The sequence below is a fragment of the Lycium barbarum genome, chromosome 6, assembly GCF_019175385.1.
Source record: "Lycium barbarum isolate Lr01 chromosome 6, ASM1917538v2, whole genome shotgun sequence".
NCBI classification, from domain to species: Eukaryota; Viridiplantae; Streptophyta; class Magnoliopsida; order Solanales; family Solanaceae; genus Lycium; species Lycium barbarum.
In genome coordinates this window covers 107939731-107961505 of record NC_083342.1, presented here as the reverse complement: position 1 = coordinate 107961505, position 21775 = coordinate 107939731, and the positions used below count along the sequence as shown (strand labels likewise).

At 37.2% G+C, this 21775-nt stretch overlaps 3 long non-coding RNA genes across 3 annotated transcripts; all 3 read left to right on the top strand.

Moving 5' to 3' along the window:
• The first annotated feature begins 7793 nt into the window (after window positions 1-7793).
• Window positions 7794-10285, top strand: LOC132599948 (uncharacterized). Its single transcript, XR_009567081.1, has 3 exons — window positions 7794-7946; window positions 8840-8890; window positions 10093-10285. It is a non-coding gene; the product is annotated as an uncharacterized LOC132599948 (long non-coding RNA).
• Window positions 10286-13032: 2747 nt separating this feature from the next.
• Window positions 13033-15566, top strand: LOC132599947 (uncharacterized). Its single transcript, XR_009567080.1, has 3 exons — window positions 13033-13236; window positions 14130-14180; window positions 15383-15566. It is a non-coding gene; the product is annotated as an uncharacterized LOC132599947 (long non-coding RNA).
• Window positions 15567-17668: 2102 nt separating this feature from the next.
• Window positions 17669-18189, top strand: LOC132599946 (uncharacterized). Its single transcript, XR_009567079.1, has 2 exons — window positions 17669-17772; window positions 17847-18189. It is a non-coding gene; the product is annotated as an uncharacterized LOC132599946 (long non-coding RNA).
• Window positions 18190-21775: the final 3586 nt, after the last annotated feature.

Below are 21775 nucleotides of genomic sequence, written 5' to 3'. Positions count from 1 at the left end.
ACTAAACTACTAGAATGAAAAATGAACTAAGACGAGGCAGAATTTACCCTTTTGTGGTACAGTGAAGTGGGGCGTCGATGGCGTCAAATCTACGCTCGAACACGAAGAAGTCGATTAAAGTAACAAAGTTTCCAACTAAAAATTAGAGTAATCGTTGGCTAATCTCTGTTGATTAAAACTTGTGTTTTGTGGGATTTTCGTGGTTCCACCTCTCCCTTTTCAAAGAGTAATTCTTCATTATTTATAGAGTTGAGAGAGAGGAGCGTATGAAAGAGGAGACAGGCGTGGGGGACAAAGTGAAGTGGTGTGATGGTGTCGGAGCAATGAGGGAGACAAGGAGAGGTGTGTGGAACGTGAGGGGCAGTGAGGGAGACAAGGAGAGGTGTGTGGAACGTGAGGGGCAGTGAGAAGTGGAGAGGCAGGGAGCGTGAGGAATGGCAGGGCGATGTCGGGCGAAGTGGAGAGAACGTGGGTGTGGGGTGGAAGAGAGATGGAAAAGATGACAAAGAAGAGGGAAAGAGGAGGAAGAGAGAGACGAGAGAAGGCGGAGGAGACGAGAGCGGGAAAGGGGAAAGGTTAGGGGTGTGCGGCGGTGGAATCAGAAAAAAGAGAAAAGAAAAAGAGGGAGAGAAATTAGGTTAAAGGGGAAGGGGAAACGGGTTGGACCGGGTCAAAGGAGTAATGGGCTGGATCGGGTAAGGTGTGGGCTGGTCTATTAATTTAAATATGGGCTGATATAAATGTGGGTTGGGTATTAAATGTAGGTTGTTTATTTGGGTAGGGAAATAATATTGTATTTGTATTTTAAGCCATTAATTTGCTGAAAATTGTTAGCTATTCCTCCGCTATTTAATTATTTTCGGGCTTCTGATTTAATGCCCGGTATAATATATATTATGTAAAGACAGTAAATAATTAATATGTAAAAAATAGATATTTTACAAAGTGTTGTCTTATAATTAATTTAACGAATCCGAACCTGAAACGAAAACGATGACTAGCTGTTCAAAATTTGTGGTAAAGAAATGCTCATAATGTTGAAAATAAAAGTAATGATATTAATAGTAGTAGTAATAAAATATTGTGACAATAAAGTATTTAGCTCGTTAGTAAATTTAGAAACCCGAGTAAATTAAATAAAGGAGGGACAAAATTGGGTGTCAACAGTCCTATGACCCCCCCGGACTTATTTTTGTGTATTATTTACGCTTTCAATTGGACAAAGTCACTCAAACGACATCGAGTGTATGCACGCGCTCATAAAGTTAAAACCAGACGGGTAATTTTCAATATTCTGCTCTCCAAAATTTGAAATCCAGAATTCTCACTCACCTTCCACTCGATTTCTACCATTTTAATCACTCAAATACCATTTTATTCTGCAAATCAGTGTGAATCATAGTTAAACTAAGTTTAGGTTGTAACATCGCGGTGGATTTTGACCCGAAATCATCGATTTATCTTGAAGGTAGTGTCAAGCTTTTAGTGAACTGAAAAAATACCAGGTTAGTCGTGTTCTTTGTCAGTATTGTACGCGTAAAGTTTATTTTTTTCTATATTATATAGGATTTGTGACATTGTCATATGAATTTCTAGGGTTTGTTAAAAAATTATGGGTTTTTCCTAGTTTAAATTGGGGTTAAGAGATGTGTAAGCTTATGTCGTGTAGTATTACTGTTGTAAGTGCGTCCAATTTTTCTTCACCCCAAAATGTGATTTTGGGGTCTGTTTGGCCTTGTATTGTCAGAAGTCTGAATTTCATTGTTGTTATTTGATGTGTGTGTGGGGTTGTGATTGTTGTTGACCATATATTGTTATTGTATATGTATGGTACTGATTGTTTGTACTATTATTGAATTGTAATTTCAGGTATGAGTGGGTTTGTATTAGTAACATTGAGATGGTATCATGGTGGGGTTTTGGATGTCAGTAATGGGCAACCAAAGTATGATGGTGGACAAATAACAGAGTTTTTGGATATTGATGTGGATAGGATGTCCTTTTTTGAACTGAGGGATTATATTAAAGAACTAGGGTATACTACAAGTTGTTCATTTTGTGTTAGGAGACCTAATAGTGACAGTGTTGTAGAAATCCAAACTGATAGGGACATTATGGAAATTTCACAAAGTTTTGAAAATGGGGATACTATTGAAATCTATGTCTGTCACATGGTTGATAATTTAGATAATGTAGATGGTCCCATTGCTTTTCTGGAATACACTAGCCCCAATGAGGAATCTTTGGGTGCTTTTAATGAAGAAAGGGATGGGGGTATCCAAGAAGGGGATGGGTATGCTTTTAATAAAGAACCAGCAGCTACTGAAACTGCAGCACCTGCTGAACCAGTAGCTGCTGAAACTGCTGCTTCTAAAAACCCATTAAGTAGTGAATTTCCTATTCTAAATCTGACCAGTCCACTGTTGATAGTTCTGAGTCTGACCAAGCTGAACTATTTAATGAACATGATGTTGAACATGAAAGTGATGATGTTCATGAAGAGTGCATAAATTTGAGGGCTGAAAGAAGGTCATATCAGATGAGGAAAAGAAGAGAAAGGATACCAAATGACCCTGGAGAAATTCATGTTGGTGAAGTTGGTCCAGATCTGGGCTTTGATGAAACTGCTACTCCTGACACAAGCTTGAAAGGTAAGTGTCACACCCTAATGCCCTAGGGTGTGATGGGCACCCGACCCCATATCCGAAGCCGAGCGAACCCATAGATTCTTATTACGCATATAATTTCTTCGGACTCTGAAAATCAAATAAAAGTAAAATACATGTTAAGATTTTGAAATCTTTCCTTTATCGTTCTCGAAACTTAACAAAATCTGTAATTATACAAAATTTATTACATAACACAGATCGACATATCGGCTGATGGAGCCGCTTACAGATTGACAGCCAATACCCATGACGCTGTCTGCAAAGTCTCTAACATCAGTCTAGAAAGCATATCATACAAACTCTGACTCGGCAACACTCCAGGAACAAATGGAGCTTGCCATCTCCACTGGGACATCTTCTATTATAGCTTCAACTCATCTGGGTGTACCTGCGCGGCATGAAACGCAGCCCCCGAAGAAAGAGGGTCAGTACGGAATATGTACTGAGTATGTAAAGCATGAAATACAGAAAACAGATCCATAATCGAAACAAGCAGTACAAGGGTGAGCACATTATCCAGAATTCCAAATACTTATTTTCCAAACGCGAATCATGTATCCGAAGAAGTACAGATCCAAAATACCAGAATATCAAGATGCTTGTTTTTCCAGACACAAAACATAGATGCCAATGTCATACGTAATATAATAATGTCGCGGAACGTACGGCCCGATCCATATAATACATCACATGTGCAAATAACGTGTCCCGGCCCTCGAGTGAGGGACTCGGTGGATAGAATCATGTATGTCAACATCGTATATCACATACGCATAACGTGTCCCGGCCCTCGAACGAGGGACTCGGTAGATAAAATCAGGCATGTCACGTCAAATATCATGTATGCATGTAACATGTCCCGGCCCGCAAGTGAGGGACTCGGTGGATAACATGTCCCGGCCCTTCAGTAAGGGACTCGGTAGAGGGGATCTGGCGCCATCATCATATAACGTGTCCCGGCCCTCTACTGGTGGGTCTCGGTGAACAACGCAATGGAATACGCACAAGAACATATCCTGACCCGGGACTCAGTGAACAGACATACAGAGACTTGCACGAACAGAGTAGTGCGAAACCACATACACATATATCAAGACTCGATATATACATACACATACCGACCTTTGAAGGATCATAAACATATTTCAAATTAATCGGAGTTAGTATGTGAAAGTTACGGACATTTTTACCATAGAGCTTTTACGAACGTTTCAAGCAAATCCAATATCCTTTACAAACGTTGGGGACATTAAAAACTTACAGAACTCTTTCAGAACAAACTTTTTATTCTCATCTCATTATTCGATCATATAATAAGCTTGATCATATCAGACATACTTATATCAGAAGTGAATCAGAATCATAGGCAACCTCGGGAACATATCGAACAGAGTCTCGGAATCACGGATACATATCAAACCATATGAAGTAACTTATTCATTTAGTGATCATACAATAGACTCAACCATACGAAACATACTCATGACAAAAGAGAATAGGCATCGTAACCAAACTCGGAATCAAAGAGTAGAATTACCCCGAGGTGCGTGTCATGTCATACCTTACTTAGCTCTAGGACAGGCCAAAAGAAAGAAAGGGTAAGCCTTGCATACCTGTGCCACGCCTTATTAGCTACGCTTATTTATCCAAACTTGTTAGTCTACATTCAAGAAAGTTGACATAATCATTAGATTCATCGGCATATACTAGTCTTATTCTTTCAAATGAATTCATTTATATTCTGCCGAAATTTCGGCAGCATTTCCCCTGTAAATACACCATCCCCGAGAATCTAACTCGGTCAATTTCACAACAAAAAATCCGAGAATGGAACTCGGCCACATTATCAACATTAATACCAACAATTATATTCAATCCAACCGCATACGATCAAGCCAATATGGTTGCTCACATATTCAAGTATTAATCCAAAACCATTCGAACGATACTCATGAATGCTTCAAGCAACTCACACAATATTTTAAACGGCCTAGCCAACTTACAACATAGTCCGAAATCTTCCAACTTCAACAAGGACAACAACAACACATTTTCCTTATTCTAGATTCATAAACTATATCAAAATTCACACGTTACAATACCGTCCATACAATTATAAGAATTCATGCTAGTGTCGCATTAACCTCTTCAACAATCCTACAACGATTACAACTTCATTTCAAGCCATCAAACTTTCGTTTTCATCGTAGAATCCACATCAACAACAACTAGAATATCAAATGAAATCAATTCACCATAACTTACCAAAACAACCCCTTATTCGGCCACAACAACAACATACATATTTTCATGAATTTTCATCTATTTCTATACATTACAACAACAATCTAAATACTAAGTAAAATTAATCCATTCTTTCTACACCACACCACTTCCATTCGGCCAACACATATACACACATATTTCATGAATTTAATCCTTTTCTACACACTTCAACATACATAAATCATCCATAACATATAAAAGGAAATTAATTCTTACCTTTTTCCTTCAACTTCTTCACTTGACCATGGTTATGAACTTGCAAGAATAGATGTTTTTCTTGCTCCAATAGGTACTCCACTTTGCTAGGACCTTCCAATTAGTAGGAAAATAATTTTTGAACAAATGTTTCTCAAGGTTCTTGTTGGGGTGCACATGGCCGAATGGCCTTCAACTTGGGGCTTCTCCAAGTTTCTTGATTTCTCTTAAGGAAAGAAGATGAGAAATATGTCTTATTTATCCTTCTTTTTCCATCATTTATCCTTATTTATTTTTAAGTCCCTCAAATAAAAGTTATGGACACATGGGTCTTCTCCCCTTTTCTAGAATTTTCTTAAAACAACAAATACATCCACTTGTCTTGTTGTATAAACTTTGGTCCCTTAAGTAAGAGCATGGACACATGGCTATGGGTGGGGCCCACCTTTTATGTCACATGGCCAAAGTGACATTTCAAGAATTTTCTTGAACACTTTGTGAAATTCCCATTTTACCCCTAGCATTTCCACAATATTACCATAAACTCTTTTGTGAATTTCCATTTTTACCCTTAACCTTTCTCAATATTTCCATCCCAATAATGCTCATAATAACTTGTATTTTAGAATAACTTTGGAAAATGGTCTTGCCCTTAACTTCTCGCAATTACCTCGAATTATCCGAACGTACAAAATGCAGGATATAGCAGTAAGGTTGCTGGGGATGAGCCAGTGTATGTCAGTTCTGATGCATATAGTGTTGAATCAGATACAGATGATGAGTCAGGGTCTAGGAGGGCTAGGAGAAGGATAATTTTTGACAAAACTGTTGAAAAGGTGATGTGGGAGTTGGGGATAGTTTTGAGGATGTAAATGAGTTTAGGGATGCTGTTACAAAATATGCACTTCAAAGGGGTGTGCAGTTAGAGAAATTTGTCAATGAGCCCAAAAAGGTTAGGGTGAGGTGTAGGGATGGTTGCCCATGGCTGCTATATGCAAGTCTTGACAAGAAGACTAATGATTTCATGATCAAAACCTACAATCCTAAACATAGGTGTGTCAAGACTACTAGAAATTACATGTGCAATGCTAAGTTCTTGTCTAAGCATTACAAGAATGGAATTACAGAACAGCCAAACATTAGGATTTTCAAGTTTCAGTAGTATATTAGGGAAGAACTTAACATACATGTTGGAAAAACCACTACCAGGAGAGCTAGAGCTAAAGTACTCCAAGAAATCATGGGTGATCATGTGTTAGAGTTTGGAAGAATATTTGACTATAGGGATGAAATGTTAAGGACTAATCCTGGGAGTACTTGTGTTGTTAAGGTTGATGATTCTGGTGAAAGTGGTAGGTTGGTGTTTGAAAGTTTTTATATTTGCTTTGATGCTTTGAAAAAATGCTTTTTAGGTGGTTGTAGGAAATGTATTGGTTTGGATGGTTGTTTCTTAAAGTGAATAACCAAAGGACAGCTATTGGTTGCTGTTGCTAAAGATGCTAATAATCAAATATTGCCTATTGCTTGGGCTATAGTGGAATATGATAATAAGAACACTTGGACATGGTTTTTGAAATTTTTGATAGCTGATTTGGGAATGGGAGATGGCAGCAACTACATAGTGATATCAGACATGCAAAAGGTATGATAATCATTTTTTTTTCTTCATTTAGTTTCTGTCCATTCATATATAACTGTTTCTCAAAATTGTAGGGGCTTCAATCAGCTATGCAAGAATTGTTACCACTGGTGGAGCACAGGATGTGTGCTAGACACATCCTAGCCAACTGGGCAAAAGGATGGAGAGGTCTTCAAAGAAGGAACCAATTCTGGAAGTGTGCAAAAAGCACCTTTGAAGGAGAGATGAAGATAAATCTGGACAAAATGAAACAGTTAGGTACTGCCAAAGATGGTAAGGATATTGTTGCAGATTTACTGTACTATCCACCTGAAATTTGGTGTAAACTGTACTTTAGAACTGACATTGAGTGTGATAGTGTGGACAATAATATGTCTGAGAGCTTCAATGCCTGGATTTTATGTTACATCCCGTATTTTTGAACGTCGGATTAACTGTAAGTTGAGGTGGGGCCCACACGTCAAGATTTTTTTTGGGACATGTGACAAATTATATGAATCACATATGTGAAGTTAAACACAACTCAAGAAGGACCCTTGGGCCAAATCAAAGTGGAAGTCCTCCAAACGAATATTTTTAAGAAAACGTTTTCGGGTTACCTGACTTTGGAGGGCAAAAACTGTATTATAAGTTTGGAATTTGGAAACATACCATGAAATAGAAGTTGTAGATAATTGAATTAGCTTTCCACCCATAGGTCGTGGGTTCCAAGGTGACATCGGTACAAGGAGATATGGACGTTTTAAGGTCGAAAGGTCAGTTGGCTAGGCCCAACTCGGGACCAACCGAGTTGGCCCAAAAAAACGAAAAGAAAAATTTAGGCCCAAGGTGAGAGGGTGGCCGGCCATACCTGGTCCAAGCCCACCAAATTGATTAATTTCCATGTGCCAAATTAATATAAGGGGCCATATATGCATTATTTATTCATTAGAAACTTCAAGAACCATTAACAAAACACAAAGAAGAGCAAAAATAAGGTCATTTCGGGTTTGGCCATAGGAAAATCACCCCTCAAAATCTTGCCTCTAAAATTATTTTCTTGTTGAATTCCTACTAAATTAAGTGTCCTTTACAACTTGGTGTAGTTGTTTTGGAAGAAGGAGCACTTATTTCTTCAAGTTGACAACTTGTTCAAGTGAAGAAATTTGTAGAAAAAGGTAAGAATCAATTCCTTTTTCTTATGTTATGAAGGTTTGTTTATGTTGTAGTATGTAGAAATGAGTGGAACTTATGGAAATATGGAAGTTTGCAAAGTGGGTATGTATGTGTGTAGAAGGATGGAGCAATTTTATTTGTTATGTTAATTGTGTTGTTGAAGGCTTGTAATGGAAATGGAAGGAAATGGTTCAAGTTGGTATGGAAAATTGTTGAAAATGGTTATAGCAAATTATGTGATTTTAATGTAGTTTTTATGAAATTATGGAAGTGAAGTTCTAAATGTGAATTATTATGTTAGTTGGTGGATTTGGAGGGATGTAAGTCCATAATAGCATGAAAGATTGGTTGTTAAGTTGTTATGGGAAGTTTTGTGATTTTATGGTAGATTCATGTAATTGTGAGAATGAAGTTGTTAAGATGTAAATTATGATTATGGTTGATGAAATTGGAAGATGGAAATATGTTATGAATATGTAGATTGAAGATTAGAAGTTTTGGATGGATTATGGTTTTGGTGGAAAGTTTGTATATTTTGTATATCTTGTGAATATTTTGAAGAATTGATATGAAATGCTTCCGAATTATATTGTAATGATCTTGATTAGTAATGAATGTAAAAACATTGAGATTGGTTTGGAAATGTGAAGTTGGAATGAAAGTTATTGCACTATGTTGGAAAGAGGACTAGCTATGCTATATTGTGTTGTGTAGTGATTGTTGTTGTTGTTGGTGTTGTTGTTGGGTTGTTGTTGAATTATTTTGGCCGAGTTAAATTCTCGGGGATGCTATATGTATAGGGGAGATGCTGCCCAAATTTCCGTAGACAAGTATGAATTAAGATTGAATTCTTAAAGGCTTGAAGTTGATATTTGGTAATTGTGACCAATTGTAGATTTTGAAGGAAACGGGAATTGAATTTGGAAAGGCGTAAAGAGCATACAAGGTATGTAAAGCTATCCCGATTCTTCTTTTGGCATGTCCTAGAAGTACTAGGATCGGATTCACGCATCGGAGAATATTCTGCTCATCGGAATCCGCGTCTGAAATTGTCACATTTCCGTTCAATAGAATTGAACCCTTTTTGTATGCTTTCTTGAAAATTATGCAAACCTTCCCCAAACTATTTGAAAGGTTATAGAATGTCCGTAGAACCTTCGTAGGTGACACCATAAGCTTAAAATGCATAATTTGAGCCCACCGCCTTGCTTGTCCCGAGGTGGGCCCACTATTCCCGGTTTTACCCTTATTGTACTTAAGGCTTGTTTTCGAGCAGTTTTTGAAAGAAATGTTCTGACTACTCTTTTAACTACTAAACAAAAACTGTTTTAAATATTTCATCAAGTCTTATAAATTGTTTTGGCACTCGGAACGATTTCAGAAATATTATGCTTCTGTAATTCATTATGACATCCGAAACTCACTTATTATGATCCCGTCTGACTTCATTGGATTGGTTTGTCATTGGTATGCCTCATCGAGTCTCTGAAAATACTTATGATAATTTAATTGCATTTAGTCTCTCGCTACTCCACTCGTGGATGCCCCAATGTTTCCCACACTGAGCCCGGGCCAGGATATGTTCTCAAGCGACTTCCACTGCATTGTTCGCCGTGCCTCGATGTGAGGGGGCAGGTATATATGTACATGGGTTGTGGAGTATGATGTGCCATGTACACACATTCTGATATGATATGATCTGATATGGCCATCTGATATGATATGTTATGTTACGGGTTTATCCCCTATTCTGCTCCTTATGTGTTGTGGCACCAGCGTCGGGGGGGTGACCATGTTCTGTTTGCCGAGTCCCTTAGCAGGGGTCGGATATGATATGGTATATGTTTCTGTACACACTCCTCATGTTTTGAAAATATGCATTTGATACTTCGGATGTTACACTCACTCCTCTGTAAGTTCTGTTTCGGTTATGATCTTGTTCCGTAATGGGACCAGGTACGACATATGTTTTCAGCGAATACTATTTATGCTATATGATCAGCATTTTGCTAATCTGGATATTCAGTTCATTTTCTGTATCTTCTGCTTCGATTATGACTTTGTTTACCACGTTTCGTGCTTTACATACTCAGTACATATTTCGTACTGACCCCCTTCCTTCGGGGGCTGCGTTTTCATGCCGCGCAGGTACAGACGACAGATTTGCTGACCGCCTGCCTAGGATATCTATTCTGCTATTTTGGGAGTGCTCTTTTGTCCAGAGCCTATATGTTGGTACAGTCTGCTGCTATTGTATATATGTATGCTATTCAGGGGTATGACGGGGCCCTGTCCCGTCTTATGATTCTGTTATGTTCTGTAGAGGTCTGTAGACATACTTGTGTGGGTTATGTATATGGTTTGGGATGATATGATCTGTGACAGCCTTATCGGCTTCCATGTACTATGTCGGTTCATTTATGATAATTACTAACGTCGATTGACTTTTACATTTAAAAATATTCTGCTGATATGCTGATTTGGGTTATTGGGTACGTATAGGTGTCCAGCACGGACACTAGTCGCGGCCTACGGGGTTGGGTCGTGACAACAGTGGTATCAGAGCGGTTCGTCCTCGGAGTGTCTACAGACCATGTCTAGTAGAGTCTTGTTTATCGGTGTGTTGTGCACCACATCTATAAACAGGAGGCTACAGGACATTTAGGGTGTTACCTTTCTTTGGATCTTAGATCGTGCGATAGAGCCAGCTGTAGGAAATGAACCCTTTTTTTTTTTTACTAACCCTTGATTGCAGCTGGAGAACGGTATCGACGTAAGACATCGACTGATGATATTGGAAGCTACACAGTACACAGGTAAGTAATGGTATGAAAGATGTATGCTGGGTAAGGTGTTTGAAATACGATTGAAACATAAAGTTGAAGATTGAAAAGAAAAATAAACAGGAAAGTGTAGCAGGTGCAGTTTGAGTTGGGCATGTGAGGTAAGCCTCGGTATCTTTATACTTTTATTTGAAATTGTTAGCCCCGTGTGGCTATGAGGCGATATGATATGATATGTATATACGTATATGTGTTGGCCCTGTGAGGCATGGTTTGTATTTCCTGTGTACAGGTTTTGGGATAGTAAGAAATACAGAGGAACCTCTGCCCAAATTTTTCGAGGAATATAAAGAGGAAAATGAGATATAAATTCTTAACATGTCTTGAGGGTCGATACCGATAGGGTAAACCCATTATGTTGGATTAAAGTTTAAGAGATACCCTACATAGCATTCGTAAGAAGCATTATCTTTGTTTGGAAAATTTTATCTCGAGAAAGCATATACGAGTAGCAAATTCACAATTTATTTAAATGGACCAGAAATATGTTCCAACCCCATTTTGCTTTAGCACAGCCCATGTGAAGGGCAAAAATATGTGGAAGGGCAAAAATGTCCAACGATTAAGTTTCCTCTAATTGGAAGGATACAAAGTGTATGACAGGCAGTTGGGAATTGAGTGGTTCGCTCACGACTCAAAAATATATATATATAGATATGGAGGTAATTATGTGAATTAAGTACTAAAAGATTCCGCGAAGTTCGTCGGACTCTAGTTTTCTTTTGCTGGTGGTCGGAAGATGCCTTACAGTAACATTCCATCAGTTTTCATCGACGGATTGGAGATGGAATTTGTGGAATAAAAACTTAAACTCGTGGGCTGTCTAGAATTTTATATATATATATACATGAAGGTAAATATTGAGGATTTACAGGGGGCGACATGGTAACTATATAGTCGGAAAAGTAAAAGAATTCTCGCTAGGCCGGGGTGGTACCCGCAACAAGAACGTTTTGAAAAGTTGTCAAGACTCCGACTTGTCTTAAATTACGTGATAAAGGACGTGCGGGGCAATTGGTGTAATTATACCGGCCTTAACGTGCCTAAATGCATTAAAGTTGTAAGGTTAAGCGTGCTAGGGCCAGAGCAATTCTGGGATGGGTGACCCCCTGGGAAGTAAACTAAATTTTTCACAAGTATAGGAATAAGGGACGAATGGGAAATTTGAGGTAACTTAAAGGAAATTAGGATATGCGGAGTGATTAGAAACCCTCAAGAAGTCGGGTAGACTAAGACAGGATAAGCTGGTGAGGAAGAAGATAGAGCAATGCAGCTTGGGAATGAGAGTAAGTTTGAATAAGCGTTTGGGAATTGTTTTGTAAGCAAAATGGTAGTAAATGTGTATGTGTGCATATGACACCCCATTCATGATTGTACCGACCGACAAGTGGACCTCAGCAGCCAGTGTCGCGAGGTATGAAAGATATTAACTGAACAGAATTTGAGAGACAAAGCGAAAGACATGGTACAGATATTACAAGTAAACTGACACTAGTTCCGTCGCCACCTAATGCCGGGACGTTCTAGCACAACGATGTTCGGAAATAGAAAGAAAACGAGTACGTAAAAGGAGGATAGTAATAGTAACGTTTGGGAAATTTTGAAGGAAAGAAAGAGACCTCTCCGACATATTATAATACCCCATAAGGCTAGTTGAACATTCGAGGATGAATGTTTTAAAGGGGGGGAGGATGTTACATCCCGTATTTTTGAACGTCGGATTAACTGTAAGTTGAGGTGGGGCCCACACGTCAAGATTTTTTTTGGGACATGTGACAAATTATATGAATCACATATGTGAAGTTAAACACAACTCAAGAAGGACCCTTGGGCCAAATCAAAGTGGAAGTCCTCCAAACGAATATTTTTAAGAAAACGTTTTCGGGTTACCTGACTTTGGAGGGCAAAAACCGTATTATAAGTTTGGAATTTGGAAACATACCATGAAATAGAAGTTGTAGATAATTGAATTAGCTTTCCACCCATAGGTCATGGGTTCCAAGGTGACGTCGGTACAAGGAGATATGGACGTTTTAAGGTCGAAAGGTCAGTTGGCTAGGCCCAACTCGGGACCAACCGAGTTGGCCCAAAAAAAACGAAAAGAAAAATTTAGGCCCAAGGTGAGAGGGTGGCCGGCCATACCTGGTCCAAGCCCACCAAATTGATTAATTTCCATGTGCCAAATTAATATAAGGGGCCATATATGCATTATTTATTCATTAGAAACTTCAAGAACCATGAACAAAACACAAAGAAGAGCAAAAATAAGGCCATTTCGGGTTTGGCCATAGGAAAATCACCCCTCAAAATCTTGCCTCTAAAATTATTTTCTTGTTGAATTCCTACTAAATTAAGTGTCCTTTACAACTTGGTGTAGTTGTTTTGGAAGAAGGAGCACTTATTTCTTCAAGTTGACAACTTGTTCAAGTGAAGAAATTTGTAGAAAAAGGTAAGAATCAATTCCTTTTTCTTATGTTATGAAGGTTTGTTTATGTTGTAGTATGTAGAAATGAGTGGAACTTATGGAAATATGGAAGTTTGCAAAGTGGGTATGTATGTGTGTAGAAGGATGGAGCAATTTTATTTGTTATGTTAATTGTGTTGTTGAAGGCTTGTAATGGAAATGGAAGGAAATGGTTCAAGTTGGTATGGAAAATTGTTGAAAATGGTTATAGCAAATTATGTGATTTTAATGTAGTTTTTATGAAATTATGGAAGTGAAGTTCTAAATGTGAATTATTATGTTAGTTGGTGGATTTGGAGGGATGTAAGTCCATAATAGCATGAAAGATTGGTTGTTAAGTTGTTATGGGAAGTTTTGTGATTTTATGGTAGATTCATGTAATTGTGAGAATGAAGTTGTTAAGATGTAAATTATGATTATGGTTGATGAAATTGGAAGATGGAAATATGTTATGAATATGTAGATTGAAGATTAGAAGTTTTGGATGGATTATGGTTTTGGTGGAAAGTTTGTATATTTTGTATATCTTGTGAATATTTTGAAGAATTGATATGAAATGCTTCCGAATTATATTGTAATGATCTTGATTAGTAATGAATGTAAAAACATTGAGATTGGTTTGGAAATGTGAAGTTGGAATGAAAGTTATTGCACTATGTTGGAAAGAGGACTAGCTATGCTATATTGTGTTGTGTAGTGATTGTTGTTGTTGTTGGTGTTGTTGTTGGGTTGTTGTTGAATTATTTTGGCCGAGTTAAATTCTCGGGGATGCTATATGTATAGGGGAGATGCTGCCCAAATTTCCGTAGACAAGTATGAATTAAGATTGAATTCTTAAAGGCTTGAAGTTGATATTTGGTAATTGTGACCAATTGTAGATTTTGAAGGAAACGGGAATTGAATTTGGAAAGGCGTAAAGAGCATACAAGGTATGTAAAGCTATCCCGATTCTTCTTTTGGCATGTCCTAGAAGTACTAGGATCGGATTCACGCATCGGAGAATATTCTGCTCATCGGAATCCGCGTCTGAAATTGTCACATTTCCGTTCAATAGAATTGAACCCTTTTTGTATGCTTTCTTGAAAATTATGCAAACCTTCCCCAAACTATTTGAAAGGTTATAGAATGTCCGTAGAACCTTCGTAGGTGACACCATAAGCTTAAAATGCATAATTTGAGCCCACCGCCTTGCTTGTCCCGAGGTGGGCCCACTATTCCCGGTTTTACCCTTATTGTACTTAAGGCTTGTTTTCGAGCAGTTTTTGAAAGAAATGTTCTGACTACTCTTTTAACTACTAAACAAAAACTGTTTTAAATATTTCATCAAGTCTTATAAATTGTTTTGGCACTCGGAACGATTTCAGAAATATTATGCTTCTGTAATTCATTATGACATCCGAAACTCACTTATTATGATCCCGTCTGACTTCATTGGATTGGTTTGTCATTGGTATGCCTCATCGAGTCTCTGAAAATACTTATGATAATTTAATTGCATTTAGTCTCTCGCTACTCCACTCGTGGATGCCCCAATGTTTCCCACACTGAGCCCGGGCCAGGATATGTTCTCAAGCGACTTCCACTGCATTGTTCGCCGTGCCTCGATGTGAGGGGGCAGGTATATATGTACATGGGTTGTGGAGTATGATGTGCCATGTACACACATTCTGATATGATATGATCTGATATGGCCATCTGATATGATATGTTATGTTACGGGTTTATCCCCTATTCTGCTCCTTATGTGTTGTGGCACCAGCGTCGGGGGGGTGACCACGTTCTGTTTGCCGAGTCCCTTAGCAGGGGTCGGATATGATATGGTATATGTTTCTGTACACACTCCTCATGTTTTGAAAATATGCATTTGATACTTCGGATGTTACACTCACTCCTCTATAAGTTCTGTTTCGGTTATGATCTTGTTCCGTAATGGGACCAGGTACGACATATGTTTTCAGCGAATACTATTTATGCTATATGATCAGCATTTTGCTAATCTGGATATTCAGTTCATTTTCTGTATCTTCTGCTTCGATTATGACTTTGTTTACCACGTTTCGTGCTTTACATACTCAGTACATATTTCGTACTGACCCCCTTCCTTCGGGGGCTGCGTTTTCATGCCGCGCAGGTACAGACGACAGATTTGCTGACCGCCTGCCTAGGATATCTATTCTGCTATTTTGGGAGTGCTCTTTTGTCCAGAGCCTATATGTTGGTACAGTCTGCTGCTATTGTATATATGTATGCTATTCAGGGGTATGACGGGGCCCTGTCCCGTCTTATGATTCTGTTATGTTCTGTAGAGGTCTGTAGACATACTAGTGTGGGTTCTGTATATGGTTTGGGATGATATGATCTGTGACAGCCTTATCGGCTTCCATGTACTATGTCGGTTCATTTATGATAATTACTAACGTCGATTTACTTTTACATTTAAAAATATTTTGCTGATATGCTGATTTGGGTTATTAGGTACGTATGGGTGTCCAACACGGACACTAATCGCGGCCTACGGGGTTGGGTCGTGACATTTTAGGACCAAGGCATAAAACCATTATCACTATGCTTGAAGAGACTAGAGTGAAGGTAATGACTAGAATAGGTCAGTTGAGTCAATTTCCAAAAACATGGTTAACCAATATATCTCCAATGGCACTGAGGGTACTAGAAATCAACATAAAGAAGTCAATGGAATGTAATATTGATTTCAATGGTAAGAGAGTGTTTGAAATTAGTGATGGGCCATATCAGCATACTGTTGATTTGAGAAATAGAACTTGCAGTTGTAGGGCCTGGATGCTCAAGGGAATACCATGTCAACATGCCCTTGCTGCCATATTATATAAGAAGTATGAACCCATTGATTTTGTTGATAGCTGCTACAGTAAGGAGGCCTACTTGAGGACTTATTGTCATTTTCTTCAACCAGTCACCAATATGAAAATGTGGCCTGAGTCCAATAACCCCTATGTTGCACCACCAGTTGTAAAGCCTATACCAGGCAGACCAAAGAAGGTGGGGAGAAGAGAAGCAATTGAGTCAAGAAGATATGGTAAGTTATCAAGAAAAGGAGTTGACATGACTTGCAGCATTTGTCATGGTAAAAACCATAATAAAAGAGGTTGTCCTTTGAAGGTATGAGTTTTAAAAGTAACCTCTGTTTTTTATACTCTTTGTAGTAATGATTTTGATTCGACACTACTGTTTTTGGTAGGATTTTGGTAGAACAAGTGCAAGGCCCAGAAGTACTTCTCAAGCACCAACAAGAGGTATGGGAACAAGGAGGACAACCATTACTGCTAAATGGTTTGAAAATGCAACAAGTTATGCTGCACCTATTGCAGCCAATGCACCTGTCCAACCTGTTGCTTCTCAGTCTAATGTGAGTAGGGGAAGACCAAGAAAAACCTCTCAAGATTCTAGTGCTGCACCTGTTGCAGCCAATGCACATGATCAACATGCTGCTTCTCAGTCTAATGTGAGGAGGGGAAGACCAAGAAAAACCTCTCAAACTACCCCTTACAAAAGGCCTAGGACTGTTGGAATGGGTGTATTTGTGGCAGAAAATGGATTTACAACATACAATGTAAGAGCTGAAATATTTGTTGGAATGGGTATATTTGTTGCAACTGAGTTTACTGACTATAAACAATTATTTTGCTTTGTCTACAGCATGGCTTGCCAAGTAGTGGGATAATTGATGCTGCTCCAACAAAGCATATAAGGTCAGCTGATGTTACTGGGGACCTTGGTCACAAAGCAAGGACTGGAATGAGGTGGAAGGGCAAGGCATCAATGACATCAAGCCAGCTTGAAGAGATAAGGGTAAAGAAAAGGAAAAAAGTGATAGCAACCCAGGACTCGCAGACAAAGGATCCATGGAAGTAGTGTTACTATGTTGGTAGTTGGCAGAACAAGTTAATGTAGTTGGTAGTTTTTCCAGTTCATAAACAAACTAAAGTAGCTGTGGTTTAGATGTTTGTTTTCTGACATTATGCTACTGCACTACTTTTGTACAAACTTATATTGGTGCAATTGTTTATGTATAGCAAGGTCTGTCTCTTTCAGCAGTTGATTCAGTAGTTAATGTCCAGAATGTCTGTTTCTATTTGACATTGTTGGTGCACATTTTTAATGTCCAGAATATGGAACCTATGTTCCAACAACTGTTTCTTTTTTAAAGTGTAGTTTATGGACCAAGTGAAATCTGGTCATGCATTTGAACTACATTAATGTTGCTTACCAAATATGGTCAAGCATTTTGAACGAAATTAATGTTGCTCACTAAATGTGGTCAAGCTTTTGACCGGATTTAAAGGTGGTCAACAACAACTAAGGTGGTTGGGGGTTAAGTAGTGGGGAATTTATTGCAAAACACATTATAAATATAGGCTTTCACTCACACTCTAATACCATGAAATAGCATTCTACACAGCCTCTAACATGAGCCTTAATTCGAAAATGGTAGGTTATTTTGAGAAAAAATTGACCAACTCATACGTCGACAAGGATGATTTTGTAAGTGTTCATCTAATTTATTTGTTATTTTTCAATTGTTATTTTAGTTTTAGTAATCACATGTTTTTCCGCAGATCCTTCCAAGTAGCATTCTTGAATTTCTCCCAGACAATGATCGTGAAACTGTTGTAATTTCTGAAAGAGGTGCATACTTAATGAAATACAAAGTTGGTGCTCATATGCGGCTCTATCAAGGATGGAAAGAATTTATAGATGCTAACGGATACAGGATAGGGGATGTATTGTGTTTCAAGGCCTGTGACGCTGCTAGGGACCGGATACACTTCCTTGTTGAAAAAAAACAGGAGATCATAGAAATAGATTAGACTGGTCTCCGTGTTTTCAATTTAAGCAAGGTTTATGTTGGAGCACATGTAACACCTTTGCTTTCTAAATTAAAGGGATTTCATTCATCAATTTCGAACTTACATTAAACACAAAACAAAAGAAAACTAGAAAGGATTTCCTAACATACATTAACCAGAAGACAAGCGAAAAGGGAAAAGTAGTTTCTAACTAACATTAACCACAACACAAAAGACATTTTCCCAAGCACTGCCTACCTAAAATCAAGCACAAAATTAAACCCAGAACTTCAACAATACAAGAAACACTAAGGCAATTGGTCATGACAAGTTGAAGCATTTCCTCGCATTAACCAACTGATCCAACTAGCAAAACAAAACCAGATACAAAATGTGAAAATCAAATTAGAGCTAAAGTTGTTGATCCCCTTCTTTTTCGATTTTATCTCTTTTGCATTTTCAATTTCGCCCAGATTAATCACACTTGATTGTTATTCCATCTTCTTAATTTTCATATGACTTGAGACAGATTGTTCTTCCATTTCAATCTCTTTCAACATCTCGGCAATTTCGGAACTTCCACATCCTTCTTCCATCTCCTTAATTTTCTTCTCTTTTGAAGCTAATTCTCCATGCATCTCCTTCATTTTATTCACCAACTTTGGAATAATGTATTTCGATCTTTCATCAACTTTGGAAAGATCCCTCCATCGAAAAAATTTACACTTCTTCGAACCATAGTAGGGGCAAGACCAATATCTTCTTCCGGAATTGTTGTCGGACCAGGAACTCTTCAATGGGAGCAACACACCATGACTGCATCGCACCTCCGCATTCAACATTGGATCTTTATTGTCCATACAAAGCTTATTCAAATCCAATCTTGTTTCTTCCATAGCTAACCCGAATTTTTAATCAGAAATTTGGGGAAATAAATTGTAAGAATCCAATCTTGGGTAAGAATTGAAACATAAAGAGAAGAAATTTACCACAAAATTTGGGGAAGAAATTAATGCGGAAGAAGAGAAGATCTAGCCGTTTGAGGGGTTTTGATATTGGATTTGGGGAATTAAAATCGTTATTTGGACGGCCATGTGGCAAATATACACTGGTCCATATCCTTTTTATCATCTCTTACGCGCTGAAGGAGAGTAGCTTCACTTGCTAGTCTAGGTCACCGGTTGAAAGCATAAATAATACACAAAAAATAAGTCTAGGGGGGTCATAGGACCCCCGCAAAGTTGAGGTGTGTTATGACAATTTTGGTCATAGTTTGAGTGTGTTTTGAATACTTTTCCCTAGAATTTACAATAACAAAAACAATCAGCACGAGTTAATAAATCAAAATACACAGAAACATTTAAAGAAAATATCTTGTAGGTAATTGTAATTCTCAGCTTCTTTACGAACAACATCAAGAACAGAATCAATCAACTCAGCACCCTCGGTGTAATGACCCTTAGCCCAGTTCTTACCAACACCCAACTGACCAAAAACAAAGTTATCAGGCCTGAAAATTTGACCATAAGACCCAGATCTAACACTGTTCAGTGTACCAGACTCTAAATCCGTTAGAGCAGCGATCTTAGATCTTACATTTTGAATGCTTGTTCTGCCATGGCACTACTCCTTTCACGTGAAGAAATAAATGGAACAGACTGTAGAGAAGGGACTCAGATGGTTATAAGAAAAAACAATTTCAAAAACAGAAAACCCAAAGAAGATAAGCTTAACTACGAAGTTTAGGAATCAAAAAGTTATTCCAAAACAAACAAAACCCATCTCTGAAATATCTGGACGTGCAGTAAAAACTGAACCTTTTTTGCGTATCAGATAGGAAAACTATCAACTATCATCTCCACCAAAATGGTGTTACTTGGTGTTCCTTTCCTCCACAAAATCTTTGAGGTTAAAGAAAAAAAAAATCAAACGTATTACTTCGTACATTAATGAAATGAATGAGGATTTACCGTTTAAGCATTACATTTACTACCTACCATGGTCCAGAGGATGGTTTTCATGTTTCCTTGTTTTGTCTCTCTCTGCAATGAATTTCATATTTAAGAAGCTGTTTGGATTGGCTTATTTAAGTGCTTATTGGCTTTTAAGTTCTTTTATATTTTGTGTAGTGTTTGAGAAAGATAAAAAGTGTTTTTAAGCACTTACTTTTAGGCTAAAAAGGTACAAAAATAAGCCAAAAGCCAAAAGTTGGATAGAACTAACTTATGGCTTTTAGTTTTTAGCTTATAAGCTATTTTTAAAAAGTCAATACAAACACCCTCTAAGTCTTGATTTTTGATCATTTTGTTGTGTTGTGTCATTTATTTTTAAGATAGAAAAGAACGTCCTTTATATGCAATTGCTCCGATCGTCCTTTATTTGAGGGTGTGTGATCTTAAGGAGGAAATGGGGAAAGTGGGATGATTAGTTGGTTTTTTTTTTTCCCCACATTAGTTGGTGGTTTTTACTTATGCTGCAATATTGCAATTATGAGACTGCTCCAAATGTGTTTAAGAACTTAAGATATTGAAACTTGGTTTTCTTAAATTTTAATTATTGTTAAATTCAAATTCAAAAACAATGTAACTAATAACTAATTAACTAATCTTTGTCTTAAAACTATCCTCTTTTTAATAATAATAGTATACGTACCCGCGCGATGCACAGAAAGTATTTGACGGAAAAAAATCATAAGAAATTATTATAGTTATTTTCTTGACCATATTAAAAATTATATTATTTTATCAGTTGTGAAATTTAACCACTTGCTCTAGATTTCTATCGTGGGAGTTTATGCTCAGAGAAGACGATTTCACTCGAGAAGACAGTTTTCTTTTTTTATTTGTTCAAAAAAGCAAAATAAGAACGTGGGTGATTGGAAGTTTTAGGTTTTGAGAAGACGTGGGCTATTGGGGTTAGTTTTCATATTCATATGCTAATGGGAGTTTAGGTATTTTGTTAGTTACCATATTTACAAAAAAAACAAAACAAAAAAAACAACAACAACTCACGTACAAAAAAAGTCTCACGTGAATTAAATATTTATATTTATTTATTTTTAAATTCAAAACAATAACTAATAACTAATCTAACCATTTTTTGTCCTATATAGATATAGATGACCTCTTGTTCATTCTATAAAATCGTTTAATAATTTAAGAAAATTATGAAAACTATCCCGTTTTCAATAATCTATAGATATATAGATATAGATGACCTCTTGTTCATTCTATAAAATCGTTTAATAATTTAAGAAAATTATGAAAACTATCCTGTTGTCAATAATCTATAGATATAGATGACTTCTTGTTCATTCTATAAAATCGTTTAATAATTTAAGAAAATTATGAAATCCCACTAAAATTGCTCGACTATAATTAACTAGCCGTTTGAAGTCACACTCATCAATTGGAGCTCCTCCATTAAAAACACTTTAAAAAAATAAATTAAATTCCACATACTCCCTCAATCTCAAATTATTGTCTTGTTATTAAAAATAGTCGTCTCAAATTATTTATCATTTTAAAAATTAAAGACATAATTAATTATTTTTTCTCATTTTAACCTTAGTAGAATTCTAAAATATAAATAGAGCAAATATTTAATGAAAAAGTATCATCACTTAGACATAAATTAATAGATATAAATTTAGTCAAATACCCCCTCTTAGTTAATATGAGTATTTTTTAAGGAACATG